This window comes from Aethalodelphis obliquidens, unplaced genomic scaffold (assembly GCF_003676395.1).
Source record: "Aethalodelphis obliquidens isolate GAN/ISIS:26980383/991018 unplaced genomic scaffold, ASM367639v1 scaffold58, whole genome shotgun sequence".
Lineage (NCBI taxonomy): Eukaryota > Metazoa > Chordata > Mammalia > Artiodactyla > Delphinidae > Aethalodelphis > Aethalodelphis obliquidens.
In genome coordinates, this window is record NW_020838002.1 from 3,777,576 (window position 1) to 3,799,129 (window position 21,554).

A 21,554-nucleotide genomic window follows, 5' to 3' on the forward strand; every position below is an offset into this window, starting at 1 on the left:
AAACACATGGAGGCTAAACAATACACTACTTAATAACGAAGAGATCACTGAAGAAATCAAAGAAGAATTCAAAAACTACCTAGAAACAAATGATAATGAAAACACAACAACCCAAAACCTATGGGATGCAACAAAAGCAGTTCTAAGAAGGAAGTTGATAGCAATACAATCCTACTTTAAGAAACAAGAAACATCTAAAATAACGTAACCTTACACCTACAGCAGTTAAAGAAAGAAGAAGAAGAACAACAAAAAAACCCAAAGTTAGCAGAAGGAAAGAAATCATAAAGACCAGATCAGAAATAAATGAAAAAGAAATTAAGGAAATGATAGCCAAGATCAATAAAAATAAAAGCTGGTTCTTTGAGAAGATAAACAAAATTGATAAACCATTAGCCAGACTCATCAAGAAAAAAAGGGAGAAGAATCAAATCAATAGAATTAAGAATGAAAAAGGAGAAGTAACAACTGATACTGCAGAAATACAAAGGATCATGAGAGATTACTACAAGCAACTCTATGCCAATAAAATGGACAACCTGGAAGAAATGGACAAATTCTTAGAAATGCACAACCTGCCGAGACTGAACCAGGAAGAAATGGAAAATATGAGCAGACCAATCACAAGCACTAAAACTGAAACTGTGATTAAAAATCTTCCAACAGGGCTTCCCTGGTGGCGCAGGGTTGAGAGTCTGCCTGCCAATGCAGGGGACAGAGGTTCGTGCCCCGGTCCAGGAATATCCCACATGCCGTGGAGTGGCTGGGTCCGTGAGCCATGGCTGCTGAGCCTGTGCTTATGGAGCCAGTGCTCCACAGCAGGAGAGGCCACAACAGTGAGAGCCCCACGTACCGCAAAAAAAAATAAAATAAAATCTTCCAACAAAGATTCCTGGCCCAGGACCAGAATTTGCCTGGCTTCACAGGCAAATTCTATCAAATATTCAGAGAAGAGCTAATACCTATCCTTCTCAAGCTCTTCCAAAATATAGCAGTGGGAGGAACACTCCCAAACTCATTCTACACAGCCACCATCATCCTGATACCAAAACAAGACAAAGATGTCACAAAGAAGTAAAACCACAGGCCAATACCACTGATTAACATAGATACAAAAATCCTCAACAAAATACTAGTAAACAGGATCCAACAGCACATTAAAAGGATCATACAACATGATCAACTGGGGTTTATCCAAGGAATGCAAGGATTCTTCAATATACGCAAATCAATCAACGTGATACACCATATTAACAAATTGAAGGAGAAAAACCATATGATCATCTCAATAGATGCAGAGAAAGCTTTCAACAAAATTCAACATGAATTTATGATAAAAACCCTGCAGAAAGTAGGCATAGAGAGAACTTTCCTGAACATAATAAAGGCAATATATGACAAACCCAGAGCCAACATCATCCTCAATGGTGAAAGACTGAAACCATTTCCACTAAGATCAGAAAAAAGACAAGTTTGCCCACTCTCACCACTATTATTCAACATAGTTTTGGAAGTTTTAGCCACAGCAATCAGAGAATAAAAATAAATAAAAGGAATCCAAATTGGAAAAGAAGAAGTAAAGCTGTCACTGTTTGCAGATGGCATGATACTATACATAGAGAATCCTAAAGATGCTACCAGAAAACTACTAGAGCTAATCAATGAATTTGGTAAAGTAGCAGTATACAAAAGTAATGCACAGAAATCTCTTGTATTCCTATACACTAATGATGAAAAATCTGAAAGTGAAGTTAAGAAAACACTCCCATTTATCACTGCAACAAAAAGAATAAAATATCTAGGAATAAACCTACCTAAGGAGACAAAAGATGTGTATGCAGAAAATTATAAGACACTGATGAAAGAACTTAAAGATGATACAAATAGATGGAGAGATATACCATATTCTTGGATTGGAAGAATCAACATTGTGAAAATGACTATACTACCCAAAGCAATCTACAGATTCAATGCAATCCCTATCAAACGAGAAATGGCATTTTTCACAGAGCTAGGACAAAAAAATTCACAATTTGTATTGAGACACAAAAGACCCCGAATGGCCAGAGCAATCTTGAGAATGAAAAATGGAGCTGGAAGAATCAGGCTCCCTGACTTCAGACTATACTACAAAGCTACAGTAATCAAGATAGTATGGTACTGATATATAAACAAAAATATAGATCAATGGAACAGGATAGAAAGCCCAGAGAAAAACCCACGCACATATGGTCACCTTATCTTTGATAAAGGAGGCAAGAATATACAGTGGAGAAAAGACAGCCTCTTCAGTAAGTGGTGCTGGGAAAACTGGACAGGTACATGTAAAAGTATAAAATTAGAATACTCCCTAACACCATACACAAAAATAAACTCAAAATGGAATAAAGACCTAAATGTAAGGCCAGGCACTATCAAAGTCTTAGAAGAAAACATAGGCAGAACACTCTATGACATAAATCACAGCAAGATCCTTTTTGACCCACCTCCTAAAGAAATGGAAATAAAAACAAAAATAAACAAATGGGACCTAATTAAACTTCAAAGCTTTTGCACAGCAAAGGAAACCATAAACAAGACGAGAAGACAACCCTCAGAATGGGAGAAAATATTTGCAAATGAAGCAACTGACAGCGGATTAATCTCCAAAATTTACAAGCAGCTCATAAAGCTCAATATCAAAAAAACAAACAACTCAATCCAAAAATGGGCAGAAGACCTAAATGGACATTTCTCCCAAGAAGATATACAGATTGCCAACAAACACATGAAAGAATGCTCAACATCATTAATCATTAGAGAAATACGAATCAAAACTACAATGAGATGTCGTCTTACACCGGTCAGAATGGCCATCTTCAAAAAATCTACAAACAATAATTGCTGGAGAGGGTGTGGAGAAAAGGGACCCCTCTTACACTGTTGGTGGGAATGTAAACTGATATAGCCACTATGGAGAACAGTATGGAGGTTCCTTAAAAAACTAAAAATAGAACTACCATACGACCCAGCAACCCCACTACTGGGTATATTCCCTGAGAAAACCATAATTGGTTCCTTGGTTGCAAAGGAAAATAAAAATTAATTTCTTTTTGTATAAGCTGAGAGCTGAGGGTTTCTTTTCCCCTCTAATCCAAAATGTTCATTGCAGCTCTATTTACAATACCCAGGACATGGAATCAACCTACATGTCCATCAACAGATGAATGGATAAAGAAGATGTGGCACATATATACAATGGAATATTACTCAGCCATAAAAAGAAACAAAATTGAGTTATTTTTAGTGAGGTTAATGGACATAGAGTCTGTCATACAGAGTGAAGTAAGTCAGAAAGAGAAAAACAAATACTGTATGCTAACACATATATATGGGATCCAAAAAAAAAAAAAAAGTTCATGAAGAACCTAGGGGCAAACAGGAACAAAGACACAGACCTCCTAGAGAATGGACTTGAAGATATGGGGAGTGGGAAGGGCAAGCTGGGACAAAGTGAGAGAGTGGCATGGACATATATACACTACCAAATGTAAAATATATAGCTAGTGGGTAGCAGCCGTATAGCACAGGGAGATCAACTCAGTGCTTTGTGACCACTTAGAGGGGTGCGATAGGGAGGGTGGGAGGGAGGGAGATGCAAGAGCGAAGAGATATGGGGACATATGTATATGTATAACTGATTCAGTTTGTTATAAAGCAGAAACTAACACACCATAGTAAAGCAATTAAAATCCAATAAAGATGTTTTTTTTTAAAAAAAAAGCAAATTAAATGGTAGTTCCATTATTGCTGCCAGCACGTCTGCCACAGAAAGGACCAGTGGGCAGCATTCCCTGACTATTCCGTAAACTTGACAATTAGGTTCCACTTTTTTTCATCTTTACTCATGCTTCACTTTCTGATACACATCGAATTCATTGCTTAAACCACTATGATAGATTCATGTGCATGTGATTTTAGATTAGGTAAAAGTATACACATCATTTATTTATTTTAGAGAGTACAAAATACTAAGATCTTTGGGGGAAAAGCAAGCAAATAACCATAAAACTATATAGCAACTAACTGGAGTACGTTAAAACCCACCTGGGTTGAAAAAACAAAAATAATTATAGATGGAGCATCACAGTAAGTGGACTCCCAGTAGCTCATTCAGCTGACATGGCCACAGATGGAAATGCATTTCCCTCAAATAAATGACTAATTGAATTTATGCCAAATAGATTTCATGCCAAGCAATTGTGAAACAAATGCATTTTAATTCTTTTCACTAGGTCAATAGGCTATTTTCCTTGGTTGCAAAGGAAAATAACAATTAATTTCTTTGTGTATAAGCTGAGAGCTGAGGGTTTCTTTTCCCCTCTAATCCCCTAGTAATAATCAGAGTTACATAGAAATATAAGTGAAGTAGAACTGCTTGCTTTGATCATTTGGATAACGTGAAGAGTTCATGGAATTTTTATTCCTAAAGATGTCTATAAGTAGAAATACCCTTCTGACTTACGTGGTATAGCTAGTAATAATGGACACTGTATTCTATTCATCCTGAAATGTCCCTGTAACTACCAGGATCTGATATATGATAGAGGCTTAATAAAAGTTATTTGAATGGAGTTCTAGAAACAGGAAACTAGACAAAATGATCTTCAGAATTCACTTCAATTTCTACAATTTCAAAACAATAGTAAGGGAAGTAAATTTTCACGTTCATTCAGACAAAAAATATCATAGATTAAAAATAGATTTGTGACTACATTTAGATTGCCTGATTAGTTACATCCAGTTTATCATATAAATACTCACATATGAGGTCCATTTTGTCCAGATAAACTTTCTGACCAATGAGAATTTTAATTTTCTTTCAGACACCTTTATGATTTCAGCATTTTTAAATTGTTTGAAGTCAGCAGCAACTGTATACAAACAGATCTCTGGGACTCAGAGAAATGTCTGAGTTTGCATGGTGAAAAACAGTGGCCATCATTCTAATGCTTGCATTCATTATTGCAGTGAGGTACTGCTGAAAAGGAAACATTTAAGCAACTGCTTTGATCAAAATTGGTATTTGTTGCAGGAATCATGAAACAAAATCAACAATGGTTTCTTTTGATTTATTCATTGCAGATGTGCAGAGCATTAAACTTCTTATTCCAAATGGCAATTTTACTGCAATTAGGGTGTAATCATTATTCGTAGTATAATAGTGCACTCTGCAGGATTTCATTTCTAAATGCAAGATATGCTAATTATGCCTTTGACAGAGACGGAGAAAGATGGAAGAAGAAAAGAGAGAGAAAGAGAGGAAATGATGAAAAAATGGAGGCAGGGGCTGAGGAAAAGAAGGAACAATCAGAAAAGGATTTGTGGAATAGTGGTAAAGAGGCCCCAAATATTTCCATGCCCAGTTTACCAGGAAAGGAAATACCTAATTTAAAAAGGGAAAACAAAAGAAAAAGTGTTCTTTTGACTGCAAAGTACCCTGTCTTAGATATTTTAGGAAGCTGAGTTGGGCAGTTCCATCCTTTAAGAAGAAAATGACCAATGATTTTACTGTATATCTGTCTATTATCTGAAAAGATGGATAAATTTCAAGTAGGACCCATTTTTTTTCCAGCTTTATTGAGGTATAATTGACAAATAAAATTGTAAGATATTTAAAGTGTACATTGTGATGGTTTGATACAGGTATACATTGTCAAACAGTTCCTCCCATCTAATTAATTAACACATCCCTCACCTCACATATTTAGATAGATAGATACATAGATAGATAGGGAGGGAAAAACATTTAATTTCTAGTCTCTTAGCAAGTTTCAATTATATAATACAGTGTTATCAACTATAGTCACCACACTGTACATTAGACCCTCAGATCTTACTCATTTTATAGTTGAAAGTTTGTATCCTTTTACCAATCTATATTTCCCCTATCTCTCATCCCCTAGCAAACTACTTTTCTACTCTCTGTATCTATGAGTTTGGCTTTTAAAAATAGATTACATATATAAGTGATACCACACAGTATTTGTCTTTCTGTGTCTGGTTTATTTCACTCAACATAGTGCCTTCAAGGCCCATCCATGTTGTTGCAAATGGCAGGATTTTATTCTTTCTCATGGCTGAATAATATTCCATTGTATGTAATATACCACAACTTCTTTATCCATTCATCCATTGATGAACACTTAGATTGTTTCTATATCTTGGCTCTTGTGAATATGCTGCAATGAACTTGCGAGTGCAGATATCTCTCTGAGATAGTGTTTTCATTTCTTTTGGATACATACGTGGAAGTAGGATTGCTGGATCATACAGCAGTTCTATTTTCAATTTTTGAGAAACCTCCATGATGTTCTCCACAGTGGCTGCACCAATTTACATTTTCATCATCAGTGCACCTGGTTTCCCTTTTCTCCACAGCCTTGCCAACACTTGTTATCTCTTATCTTTCTGAGGATGGTCATTCCTTTTTTATAATGTTATTTTTCCAGTTTTATTAATTATTGACATATATCACTGTATAAGTTTAAGGTGTACAGCATGATTGTTTGATTTTCATATATTGTGAAGGATGATAGCCATTCTGACAGGTATGAGGTAATATCTTTTTTTTTTTTTGCGGTACGCGGGTCTCTCAACATTGTGGGCTCTCCCGTTGCGGAGCACAGGATCCGGATGCGCAGGCTCAGCGGCCATGGCTCACGGGCCCAGCCGCTCCGCAGCATGTGGAATCTTCCCGGACCGGGGCACGAACCCCTGTCCCCTGCAACGGCAGGCGGACTCTCAACCACTGTGCCACCAGGGAAGCCCTGAGGTAATATCTTATTATGGCTTTGATTTGCATTTCCTTGATGATTAGTGCAGTTGAGAACCTTTTCATGTGCCTGATGACCATTCATATGTCTTCTTTGGAAAAATGTCTGTTCCATTCCTCTGCCTATTTTTTAATTAGATTGTTTTTTTCTATTGAGTTGTGTGACTTCTTTATATATTTGGATTGTTAACCACTTAACAGATATATGGCTTGCAAATATTTTCTTTCATTCCATAGGTCACCCTTTCATTTTATTGCTGGTTTCCTTTGCTGTGCAGAATTTTTTTTTAATTTTATGTAGTCCCAGTTGTTTATTTTTGTTCTTGTTGCCTTTGCTTTTGGTGTCAAATCCAAAAAATCATTCCTAAGACCAATGACAAGGAGCATAATCCCTATGTTTTCTCCCAGGAGCTTTATGGTTTCAGGTCTTAAATTTAAGTCCTTAATCTATTTCCTGTTATTTTGGGTGAGAAGTATGAGATAAGGGTGCAGTTTAATTCTTTTGCATATGAATATCCAGTTTCCCCAGCACTATTTGAGACTACTATTTCCCCATTTTTTATATTAAAAATCTTTCATCTTGAGTGTTTACTTTGATCAATTAGTGGTACCAGGGTCATGGGAGAATGGTAGTGGCAGCATAAGTTCCATGCATTTATCATCCCTTGATATGGTAAAAAGAGTAATGAATTGGTATTCAGAGGATCCATGTTCAAGTTCCAATCCTACTTTATCATTGGGTTATAACTCTATGCCCTGAAACAGTGTCTTACACTTAATAAACATGTGCTAGAATAAAAACTCAATACATAGACCTGAGAGGACTTTGAATGATACAGCTGAGTTTGCAGACTGCTTCCCTAGTATCAGTCTCATCTAGTCCTAATACCAAAACTGTGGAGAAGGAGGTACTACTGATAGCATGGCAGAGTGGGAAGAAAACCAAAGAGGTGAGAATACAGATCTGGATTTTAATTCTGACTTTTCTATTTAGTTTTCTCACCTTTAAAATGAGGTTTATAGTAATAATGACTCCCAATGAATGTAATAATGTCCACTTTGGAATATGGCATTGCTGCTCTTCTCATCAGGACTGGCCTTGTGACTTACCCTGACCAGCAAAAGCAATATTTACAAGTGTGATACCTAAGCTTTAAGTTATTTTATACTTTTCAATTTCACTTCCTTGGAATCCTTAGTCCATGATGCTGTGAAGGTCAGTCTAGCTTAGTGAAGGTTAAAAGGCTACAGGTAGATGAACTGAAAAGCCTCTGTCCCTTCAACTGCCAGATATGTGACTGAGGCCCTCTTGGAAACTCCAGTCCCAGTGGAGCCATCAGATGACAGCAACCCCATGAATTATTTCCAGTGAGGCCAGGAAAAGAACCACCCAGATTGTACATGCCCAGAATCATGAGAAATAATAAAATATTGTTTTATACCACTAAGTTTTACAATGTTTTGTTACACAGCAATAGGTACAAGAACAATGCTTACCTTCTAGGATTGTAATGAGGACTAATATAATGCATTACCTAAAATAACAAAAACATGAGAAACTCAATAAAGGGTCAGTAGTAGTATTATCTTCCTCTTACACATGTGTAATAGGCTTACCACAGCTAAGTGAATTAGTCAAGGTCACACAGCTTTTAATAGTGAAGAAATGGCATATAGACATTAAAATCAAGAGCAAAATTCTGTGGTCACACTCCCTGGACCCACCACTCATTAGTGTGAGACCTCTGGTAGGCTGATTATCTGTAAAATGGAGCAGTAATCATGCCAGCCTAAAGGGGTTGATATGGATTAGTAGAGATAATGCATGCATATTAATTAGCAGAGTGCCTGGAACATACGAATAAAGTGGTATAAAGATTTTAGTAAAGGTTTCCATTTTAAAATATTATAGAAGTTTTACTTTCTTCCTTTAACAAATTTACCTTTGAGCAGAAATTCTGTGGGCCCTGAGGCAAACCTACAGTTTCATCCCAGTCAAGGATATAGACAAGATTAAGGTCACATGACAGACTGCAGTTAGGAAGTTCAACCACATGGACTTGAATTTAGGGCCTCACATACAGAGTCAGTGACCAAATGACCCAACAGACAGGTATGAACAGATGTGGTTTTCTAGAGTACAGCTATGACTCAGGGGTTAGTTTAAATGGGTAAAAAGCAACAGATGAAGAAATGAGATTAAACTATGAAAATGGGGATTATCATTCAATGAGTTACCAACATTCTACCTGAGGTAGAACAAAGACAGTTGACTCTATGCCTTTTTTCCAAGTAGAATTCTGGGCATATGCTGCTAAGAGTCAGGTTCTGTGTTATTCCAGGCTATCCAAGAACTGGGTGCCAAGATGGGATTAAATTTACAAGGAGTTATTAGGGAAATACCCGTATGAGAAAAAATAGAAAAATGATATGGGAAATGCTGGGTGAGCCATCAGACCATGATGCCAGTCTGACCCCAATGTTTGATAGACGTGTTCTAGACCACCATGTTCTCAGAAGAAGGTTTGACAAGGTCTTGAGGGAGTACTTGAGCCAAAGTACCCACGAGAGCAGTCCCAAATCTCCCAGGAATGGGTCTGCCTGTGTATCTTGGCCAAGCTCAGTCATTGGCTGGAAGCAGCCATGGGAAGCATGGACTAGGTACAAATGTGGCAGTAGATTTCAGAACACAGCAGCTGGGGCTCCTGTTCAATTACACCTTCCATAACTGATAGTGTGCAAGGAGCATTCTCATGGCTGCCACAAGCCCCCTAGAGAAAAGCTGGTATGAACAGGTACTACATTCACGGGGAAGTCATGGACATTCTGGCACACCAGTGTGTTTCAATTGCAGATATAAGGATGATAAAGAAGTGATAAAGCTACTCAAGAGAACTGTTCTTAAGTCTCACTAAAGGAGAGAAGATGTCAGGACATGGAAGAGGTTTGTCTCTGTTCTGAGATATTGGTTTTACTTCAAGTGACATCTCTTTTTGTATAATTGATAGACAAGGATCTGTCCAGGGTTGGTTGAGTAGAGTGTTAAATAGGTATCCGTAAAATTCAGATGGATCCTCTGACATCTCTGCTAACAAGAATAACCGCTGCTCTGCAGAGAGAGGTGAAAAGAGGCTGAATAGACATCTGAAATCAAAGAATCTTTATCACCCATATTTCAAAGAATTCATTTCATTATTATATGCACAGGGATTTATATCTCTGAAAGCAATCAAAGAGTTACTGTGTTCTCCAAATGAAATTATGTATTATTTTAATATTGACAACAAAAACCCATTTGCAATTCATCAAGTAAGTATATTTGTTTCATCTTCCTCTTTCTCCCTCTCCCTCATTCTCTTTCTAATTTTTTTATATTCCCCTTTCAGTGAAAATTTAAAGTTTCACAACAGCTAGAAAAAAGCTGGTGAAAAAACACATGCTGATTTTTAGACTCTACTATCCCATTATTTCTAGTAAGTTAGATGTTTCATCCCTATAAGTATTTATCAGGAGCTTACTATGTGTTCAGGTCTTTCTTCTAGGTATAAGTGGGAATAAAAAAGATCAAACAAGAGTCCAGCTCCTCCAGAAATTTCCAACAGTACTGAAATTCCTCAAGGACAAAGGAAATGCCTTTCATCTCTAGAACTGTCACATTCTGTGGTGCAAGTTTTTCACTGCCCAAAGATGGCAGCCAAGGAAGTAAGATAAAGTTTGAAATAACCCATGCTCTGCTCATCAAACTATGCAACCTGACACAGAACTATGTCTTCTAAGAGAAAAGCTGTTTTTTTTAAAAAATTGGCACAAATTTGCCATTTGACTAATGGTACCCTGAGAATAGCTCTGAAACTTAAGTGTGCTCAACACCTAGTAGGAATGCACTATTAAATGAGTGAAACAATTATACATTAGAAAATGCAGTGTATATTCTATTGTCCAAATGCATGGTACAGAAAATAGTTTCTTTTAGAGATCAAAATATAGAGAGACTGCCACAAGTTATATCGTTCTTGGAAAACTACCTTTGTAGCAGAATCAATTCTCAAATATACACATGGATGATTCACAACAGAGTTAATTGAGAAGGTCAGAACAAAAGACATTGTGGGCTTTGAATGGATATTGGATGATTTTTGAGACTCAGCAAAACTACTGCCTTAGTGCATTTTGCTCATTCTCATATTCAAGCAGATCTGTATTGCTCTAATAGCCATTGATTGGTAGCCAGAAAGGCAAGTCCTAAATTAGAAAGATGAAGTCTAACTGGGAACAAATGCTTGTCAAAAATCAATCTACCAGAGAAATAGATCACTAGCTAATAAGCTCATGCAGTAAAACAGGAAAGAAAAAAATGTATTTTCCAGAACTCTAGGGGAAGGCTAGCTGGCTAAATGGAGCTCTCTCTAAAAGAGGAGCAGGTAGAATTAGAGACTGAGTGGGATGAGTCTCATGGTGGGAGAGAGAAAAGATAGCAGAGCGTGAGATGTGGAGCAACAACGGTAGCAACAACGGAGAAATCCTAATCAAGGATCTCTGAAATAAGACCACATAAAATGTAAGTCATCACATTACTACATTCACTGCGGTATGTATAATCCAGATGAAAGCAAACATGAAGGGGCTTATAGAACTTTGTAAGAACTTTGGCTTTTATTGTGAATGAATTTGGAAGTCACCAGAAGTGTGAGCAGAAAAGTGTTATAAAGTGGACTTTAAAAACTTTGGCTGGGGCTTCCCTGGTGGTGCAGTGGTTGAGAGTCCGCTTGCCGATGCAGGGGACACGGGTTCGTGCCCCGGTCCAGGAAGATCCCACATGCCGCGGAGCGGCTGGGCGCGTGAGCCATGGCCGCTGAGCTTGCGCGTCCGGAGCCTGTGCTCTGCAATGGGAGAGGCCACAACAGTGAGAGGCCCAGGTACCGCAAAAAAAAAAAAAAAAAAAAAAAAGTTTGGCTGTTTATTAACATTTAACTGTAATAGGGCAAGAGGAGATGTATTATTTGAAGGCTACCTCAATAATCCCTGTAATAGATGGTGATTTGGACCTGGATGATGACAGCAGTGATAGTAGGAACTACATATTAATGTGGTATAATAGCCGTATTAGGCATAATGTCAATATAAATGCATAGTTACTAAAATCATTTTAAATGAATTTAGATGTAGCTGCAGTTCTGAATCTACCCATCTTTATTCTTTTTCCCACCCCTCAAAACTGAAGAGGATTATTGTTCTTGCCTGAGAATTTAGTTGAGCCCTTAAAAGTGACAATTTCAAGGCTTTAACCAGATTTTTCACACTTAAGAAAATAGGTAATTTAAAGCTACCTTTTTTTTTCTTTAAACAGGTCAGCAGAGGCATAATTTGGAAAGGGTAAGGTGAAAGAAACAAATGGAAAGAAACTAACACCGTTCTGCATTATGATATACTGTCCAAACACTTTTGAGGGATAATTTAAAATTATATAATTTTTGAAATAATTTATTGACTATCAAATATATTGCTGGACCTTAAAATAATTGAATTAAAAATTATTTTCAAAATACAATTCTTTCTCTAAATTACAATAATATATATCCATGTAGCTGCAAATAAAACAGTATTGTACTGATTATTATGAAACTTCAGTGTTTGATTACTGATGTTATAGCAAAAAAGTATAAATAACGTAAGTGGAATACTTATTTTGGTATGGATTAATTTCCTTTACTTTCTTAGCCATATCTACCTCTAATCTCTTACCACTAGTATTCTTCTTAAAGTTGCTTTTTCAAAATGTTATTTTTTAATTTTTAAAATTAAATTTCACACATCACCCTCAACATTGCATTTTATATGTAATAGATTTTAAATTGTTGACACCTCCAGTTGACCTTTCTCTGTAGACCAAAATGTCTTTAATTGAGAAAATCATTCCCAGAGACACTGAGGTATCTGACAAGCTCAGAGCAATTTCTCATAAATGGATGTTTTTCTCAATCCTAATTCTTTGCTTTTTTTAATGTGTAAATATTTCAGAACAAATATTTTTATGGATACTGTTACTTTTGCTTCCATTTAGATATTTTCTTTAATAAAAAATCATCAAATCTCTATTTATGATTTTTCTCTATGATTATTTTGTATATTTTGCCAAATTATGCTATCTTCATAGGTCTTTTCAATTTCATGTCATCCTAGCAGAGAATAATAATTTTTCCAATTAATAAAAAAGTATCATCAAAGTATTCTTCTTATTTGTCAAGGTATTCTGAAGTGTAATTACCAAATTTCTAAATGAAACCTTTTATACCAGTGCTTATCAAATTATAATGTAAATACAAAAGCCCCATGAATCATGTTAAAACAAAGATTCTGATTCAGTAATTCTGGGGTGGGTGAGAGTCTACATTTCTAACAAGTTCCCAGGTGATGCCAATGCCGCCTAGGACCACAGTTTGAATAGCAAAGTTACAATCTAGGTTTTTATTGTTTTATTTGTTCAGTTTCTCCTTTCCTTTTTGAGAGACCAAATTCACTGTCTTCCTGTTTGCAAGCTTGCTAAATACTTCAAAAGCTGCAGTTTCTTGGCATTCATGTGTTAAATATTTTGATTAAAGATTTCCAATTTTGAACAAAATGCAATCAAAATTAAAGGAGTTACTTTTAAAAAAAGCATCATAAAACATTTAGTTTATTTTCTAAAGTTTCTCATCACAAATCCAACATTTCTGACTAATACTGGATAACTAAGAGCAGTAAGCATGTACTGCCATGCTGAAGTATTTTTTAAAATTTAATACGATCTTCATTACCAAAAAAAAGTTGTAGTTTATTTATTCTAAGTGGATATATATGACATTTGTTATTTTGATTTCTACAGCTTCCATTTTGATTGGTAAAATAGTATGTTTGGTTTAGATGCGATTATAAATAATGTGTGTACCACAACCAACTTCAAGTACATTTCTGCTCCATGGCCTTTTATTTTAATAAGAACATTATTTTTACCACCATACTCCACTAAAATCTGTATTCATCTTTTCTCCACATAATAAATATTTTATATTAAATGTTGACATACTTAACTAAATTTATAATAGTATTCACAATATTGTCAGATGTTGTAATTTCGACAGAATGATTTTGATTCCATTAATTGGGACTTAAAAATTCACTATTGTTGAATTTATCTAAATTTATTTTCTACTTGAATTATTTGTTTACACTGAGGGAAAAAAAAGTGGTATCATTTAAATCTTTGCAAAGTTCTTCTGCTAATGAAATTACCATATTAGCAACAATTACTCTACTTTTATTATGCTCACAAGGAAAGTTGGAATCAACAATAAAAGAAATTAATTTGAAGCCATCATTTGATCTAAATGAAAAGTCATTCTTCACAAGATGAAATGTAAGTGCACTTTCTGTAGCTCTATGTTTTTAGTCATTGCCAATGAGATAGTATTCTTAAAGTAACTACTAACTTTCAAAATAGATGATGATGCTTCTTTAATATTTTATTTATTTAGTATATTTTTGACTCCTGGTTTTTATGTGGTCATCAATATCATCACAACCTCCTTAGTGAATAATAATTGTCAATAAAATTTTATGAAAGCTTCACATTCATTAAAATGTTCTTAAGAAGCAAAAATTCATTTTTAATCTCTTATTAAATATACACTTTTTTGCTTTAGCTCATTGTAGCAATAATTTATTACAAAATTTAAAAATGCATAATGAAACAGTAAAATAAATAAATCGTTGTAGATAGAGTAACCATAGAATAAATGACAAAAATCACTGTGGAAACAGCATTCCAATAAATATTTCTCAAACATGTTTTACATATATCTCACTTATAATTTTGCTAGTTTCCCATTGTCTGTGATTGGTGCTTTGTGTGTCTAGCATCTCAAGGCAAGCCCACAGCAATTTACCAACTGGCCAGCAGAAACAGCAGCAATAAACAATTCTCCCTTTTCTGCCTAAAAGTAGGTGTTAGCTGTCCCTAGCTTCTCTAGAGTGCACTTGAGTTCAACAGCAAACATCTTAATGCTATCATTCAAAGGAAGAATTTAGGGTGTTAACTACCTTACATTTGGAAAGAGTCAGAAAAGAGAAATAGGTCATCACTAACCCATTTTTCATATTTAACTACGTGTTAAAGTAAGAACCCTTTTCACTGCACATGCATCTGACACTCAAGATGGCAGAAACTAGAAGTAGAAATGAAATCAACCAAAGGCACACTGGTTATCTGAATGCAGTTATCTATAATGACATTATGCTCAAAAAAAATGAAAAATCTAGGACAAATGCTAAATGAAACTGGATACCATGATTATTGCCATAAACCAGGACTGCCTCAGGCAAAACATGGGGTACAGTCATTCTGATTAAAATGTGAAGTACTATCCCCACTGTAAGAAAAACAATCTCTCAACTTATTAGGGAAGTTAGGAAAATGTTTCTCTTGCCTTAAGGATTTAGATGGACTGCAGTAGCTTTGCTTATAGTACAAATTTGGCCTGCAGACATTTTGTTGGATTACACAGAGTTGTTTTTTATTTGAATTACTTGCAAAAAAATTAAATTGGAGATTTCACACATAGAATTGTGTTTTCTCAGGAAGAAAGAAAGAAAGTCCTGACAACTCTAAGCTTGAATTTCCACATACTAAAAATCAAATGTAATGTCACAGGGCCATGTTGTCTTACAAATTCAAAGAGCACCACTTAGCTTGTAACCTAAGTACAATTAATACAATAGAGTTGTACTTATATGATACAAATGTGTTACTCCCTGGAACTGAGCAACTTCTGAGGTCCTGAAGCTATGAAATACACCTTTAAAAGAAATACATAGTCTTTAGTTTGACACAACCCCTACCCTACCCAATCAATCAATTTCCTTACCTGGCCATCTAAGCAACTGAGTTTGTTACCTCTGCTTTAGACTATACTTATCCTAAGAGTTGTTTCTTTTTGAAAGGTAAGTATTTCTCTTTGTTTGATTTTATAGTTAGCTACTGGACAACCAAAATAATGAAGAAATGAATCTGCAACTCCCACTGGTGGAAAATACTCAAAGGGAATTGCCTTACACCATCCTGTACTTTTGTGTGGGTTTTGAGTAATAATGTCCTCCAGACCCCATTACTCTTTAACACATTATTCAGTGGGGTTGAAGAGAAAGGGGCCATGGGTTCTGTTGTGCTGAAGACCTCAGAACCATTATTCTAAATATTACTTAAACAAATAATTAAAACGTTGTCATATGTCCTCCATGTGGGTAGGGAATAGCATGGGTAGCCTGAAGCACAGCAAGTAGAAGAAGGTGGTGGTCCCAGAAAGAGATGCATATGAGAACAGTGATACAGAGTAAGGAACAGAAAACATTCCAAAGAATCAACCATTATCCCTCCAAAGAATCAACCATTATCCCTCCAAAGAATCAACCATTATCCCTCCAAAGTTGAAATTCTTGGATGCTTTCTACTATGGGAATAGTTGTATTTCCCACTGACTGTTCTTCCCTTATTATATTGTAATTTCCTTTAGACTCCAATCTTTTAAAAATGTTGGGTATACCCATGAAGGCTTGCATAGTGGTGTTTTGGACAACAAGAAAAATGGGGAGTAAAGGCTAGTGTGATTTTCTGGTGCCCAAGCATACTATGGAAGGGGGTGTATGTGGGAGATACAAGTGGTGTTCAGCAGAGTGAGATATAGAACACACGACCTTAAGGAGCAGCAATTCCATGAATAACCCATGACTCAAAAAGAATATGAAACTAACCCTCACTACTGAATACAAGAGGAGGTGCAGAAATAGAATGAATAGCAGAAATATATGTATATATATATACATACACAATATATCTACATATACACACATTCATATACACAAGTATATAAGTATAAATAAAAGATGGATAGATAGATAGTTTGTTTTGCAAGTAATTCCTTTTGAAAGAAAGAACTGATTAAAAGATTTGGAGGTCCTTACCTTTTCCTTGTAAAATTCCTGGAAGCTAACATTTGCATCTTGCATCTTCCCTACACCTATATAGCCAATGAGTGACATTGTGTGCTCAAGTTTTGACACTGTAAGCATTATACTAGTCATTCCCATTGCCAGTTTAAAAGTACACCCTTGTTTAATGGCTAGAATGCATCTTGGCAGATAAGGTATATTGAATAATGTCAATACACAGCTTGTTAAAGCTGACAATGTATGCTCAGAAGGTGTCAAACAGGAGCAGAACACAGCCTTCATCCTGACCCAGGTTGCTTAAAGCTGAAGTGTGGTAAATTGGGCATGTCTGAAATGGAGCTGTCAAGCTTAGAAGGTTTAATATTGACTTTTGCCCTACAGACCTCAAATAGACTAATGTACCTAGGCACTTGCACCTGAGTTACAAAGTACTTGAAAAATGATACTTATTAAAACTACTAAAAATGCCCTGTGAAGTAAGGGGGCAAGTGAAATTATTACATGATATATTATTTCCTTCTACAAATGCCCATATGATTCTACCAAGTTTCCTTCCATGGATTTATTCCAAGGATGCATATGTTTCCTTTCGACGATTAGTGATGGTTGTCTCAAGCACCGTGTTGAGAGGCCATTTCTAGGCTAAAACTAAAGAGTATCACAGTCCAGTCTGGCCAGAGAGGTGTGGGTTGAAAATGGCAACACAAATGCCAGGTGTTGGCTGTAAACTAAACTGCTGGGTATGGCAGAGATCTGTTGTATCTGTTTCTGTGTGGGGCCATGCTCAGTGTAGTTAATAAGTTAAAATGTTGTAGACTTGTAGGGAAAGGTTTATTGTTCGACAAAATTCACCTTCCCGTCTAATGATATTACTATACGGAAGAAAAAAAAAACTCTTATGGGAACAAAGTGGATGAATCAAGACTGTATTCTGAGTAAGGGAGAAATAATTTTTTTAATGAAGTATCAAGTCAAAAAAGATGGAGGAAAAGAATCTGAAGCAAAAGATTGATAACACTGGTCAAGCAAATAGCAAGAGAGTTCAAGGGTAAGAATCTGGAGAAATTCTATGAGACAAAGATATAGAGAGGAAGGGAACCCTTTACACAAGCCTGAAATGGAAGCTGAGAATGGAGAGGAAGATGCTTAAGGTCAAGTTAGACACTCCAAATGTTAATTAATGATAACTGAATATGGGTATGACTGACAACTGCAGTGAAGAAACTGGTACCCAGTATACCACACACTACAAATATAGACAGATAGGTAGATAGATAGATAGACAGATAGGTGTGCTACACATGACAGATATTTAAGAATTTATGTAAGTTGCAAGGACATTAAATAAAATGGTTAACTGAAGTTACATATAAACTTCCAGGGACTTTTTCCTTTGTCCAACCTTAAACATTTCTATGACATGAGTTCTGAAAGGCAAATGAGTTGAAAATCACATGTTGTAGGCTGAATAACGCCCCCTACCAAAGGTGACTGTGTAGGAATTGGATGAGGAAAATGTCCTGCAAGAGTTTTAGGGAAGATGAATACTCACAATCGGAGACATGAGCAAAGGGTAGACTTGGTGAGCTGAGCACCAAGTCCTGGAGGATGCTCCAAATGAGAGAGAGCAGTAGATGGCAACTTTCAAAACAGAAACCTTTGCCATAAAGAGAATGGTATGTGAGGATTGTGTACCTAATCTTGAAAAAATTTTAAATAGTATTTCTGAGGTCTACCTGGTGAGATATTTCCATCTAAGAAGAATTCATAACCAATTTTCCTTGTATTTCTTATGCTTATTTTTCCCAACCTGGAGACCATTTTTGTTCTACACTTTGCAACCCACTTGGCTCACCTCGTATACTTAGAAAAATTGTCTCACTTCCTTCTGAGCAAGTAGTTTGGATGTCAGTTCTAGTTTTTGTGTAATTGAAAAGATTTTTAGAAGTTCAGTTAGAAAGTACAATGAGTGGTGAATACTAGCCTCCTAAAAAACTAAGCCAGCAGTGGGGCTTCCCTGGTGGCGCAGTGGTTGAGAGTCCACCTGCCGATGCAGGGGACACGGGTTCGTGCCCCGGCCCGGGAAGATCCCACATGCCGCGGAGCAGCTAGGCCCGTGAGCCATGGCTGCTGAGCCTGCGCGTCCGGAGCCTGTGCTCCAGAGCGGGAGAGGCCACAGCAGGGAGAGGCCCGCGTACTGCAAAAAACAAAACAAACAAACAAAAAAAAACGAAGCAAGCAATGAATTGCACTTCCAAAAATGATGGATTGAGCCATGGATCAAAGAAAAGGTGTGTGTCTTCATTTGTGTAATAGGAGAAGCTAGGTAAGGAGAGAATTGAGTTGGGAAAAACTGAATTTCTTATAATGGGTTCTGTATGTTATTCTTGACAGATCCCATTTTGATTGAAGAGTCTGCTTGGTTCTGAAAAGCACACCACCTGTTCCACATTGAGGCACATTCTGCCTGCAGTCAACCTTGCACCACACACGTACACACACACATTGAGACAGAAAACACATGTATCCCTGCTACAACATGCAGCTTTGGTGGCACCTATGGGTTTCTCTGTGCATACTCTCTAGATTAATACCTAACCTGCCAACAGTGAGTAGTTGACTCGTTACATAATTCAAGTCCAGATTTCTGGAGATTACATATTGCCTTAACTAACACCAATGTGGTCAGTATATAGCAGTACAATTTCCATTCTGATGGTTTTTCAGAACTGCTATCCCACCTCTCTCTCACTGTATCACCGTGGGGCAGTGATGGGACAGATCCATGGGATGAAGGAAAAGGAGGAACTAACCAGCATTTTGCAAATGTCAGTAATTTATGATAGCTTCTATCATGATTTGTACCAAAGTCATGCACCATTAATACAATTATTTAATTGTATTATTCTTTAAATTGACTTGCTATGTTACTTGGCCTCATCCTAAGCAAATAACAACCATGGTAACACAGATTTAAGGGATGAATAACTTTTTAAATGCTCATTCAAATCCATAACTGATGGAACAAAAAAAAAATTGTTCACACATGACCTAAAATCATCTTATGTGCCTAAGTCACACTTTGGAAAATTCACATCTAATAGAAAGCCCAGCTGAGAGCTGCTAGAATTTCAGACTGAGCCCAAAATACCCTAGCTTGAGCTGGATGAAAAGTCAGGAGTGGAGAATTCTCATTGCAGACTCACCCTTCTCATCTAAATACACCATCATTTTCTCCACTTTTCCACATCTTTACTACTAGCAGATACCATTCAAGTACCGGCATCTGTTAGAAGAAACTGAAAAGGAGAAGAAATAGAAATTAAATAAAAGAAAACATATCTGACAACTGAAATGGAATCTGCTTGGTTTTCTGCTGTTCCTGCATTTTGTAGGTTGAAAGGCTACTATCAAAATATTGTGGTTATAAAAACATCATAATTATAGGATCTTGAATCATGTTTGTTGTCACTCCATGCCTTTGCCTTTGTCTTTCTTTTAATCTCCTCAAGGTACCATAATTATGTCTTCAGTGCGGGTCAATTATCTCTGAACTAAAAAGCAATTTACCATCATTACCTCTGATTATTCTTCCCTTTTCTTTGATCTTATTTTGTGCAGCAACCAAAATTTTGTGTTTATTCAACCCTTCTCTTCCCTGGTTGCCTTGTTGGCAGAGCTGAGATACAGTAGAAAATCAGTCCCCTGCCATTTCCAATATTATCCTTTCTCTTCATCCCACTTTTCAAATATTTTTGGCACCTGCACATTATCAAAATATATTCAAATGATCTTATTACCAATGTAGCTCCTGGCTAACACTGTCTTTTTAGTCACAGTGTCCCTTTCATCTTTTTCTTCCCAACCCTAACTACGTTTACTAAAACCAAATTAGTATACAAAGGCCCATTTAAACAGCATTAATATGTTAAAAAGAGACTGCATCCTCTTTTCAATAATCCTGAGACTAATGGACCTCAAGACTTATGTGACACAGAAAATTAATGAGACTGGGTTGGAGCAATGATCCATGAATCATGAAGGACCTCTCCACTATGGTTACAAAAACTAATGAAATTAGCATTTCTTTTGGTTGGAAAAGGAACAAAGCGAGAAAGGGGTTGAGAGAAATGATCTTAAGAAATAATACTTAAGACATAATACTTGCAAAATAGAAATACACAGGTCTTATTGGTTAGGTTTTTTTGGACAGTTGTCCGGAGGAGTAAAAAGACTAAGCAGCAAAGTAATGTGTTTGCTTTCTCTTTGTGGAAATGGGATGCACACAAAGGATGAGGGAAGCACAGCCACAGATACATTCTTTGGGGCAGTCTTCCTGGTTCCATGCCATCAGGCCTCATGATGATTTTTCTTGCCCCATATTGACAAGCTGACTTCCCAGAAATCCCCGCAGTGAGTCAGAAAAACATTCTTGATGCCTGGTATCCAAATGTACTGTGCAGCCAAGTAAAAGTGGGAGAAGGGGATTCCCAGCAGAAACTTCCTCCAGCTCCCTCTGGCCAGAGCTCTGTATGTAATCAAAATTTTTGCTCCTACCATATCTCAGTGCCCGCTCTGCATCTTATGAGGTACTTTTCCTGTGCTGATTATTCCCCTCTATTTCTCATTACTCTGAATTCACAGTGAGGGGGAAAATATCTTAGAAATATAGCACACTGTGGCAACTATTTAGCAAATAAGTACAACTAGTTGTGTTGCAGGCACCACATAGAGAGAATCCTCTAGGTCTTTGTTCTAT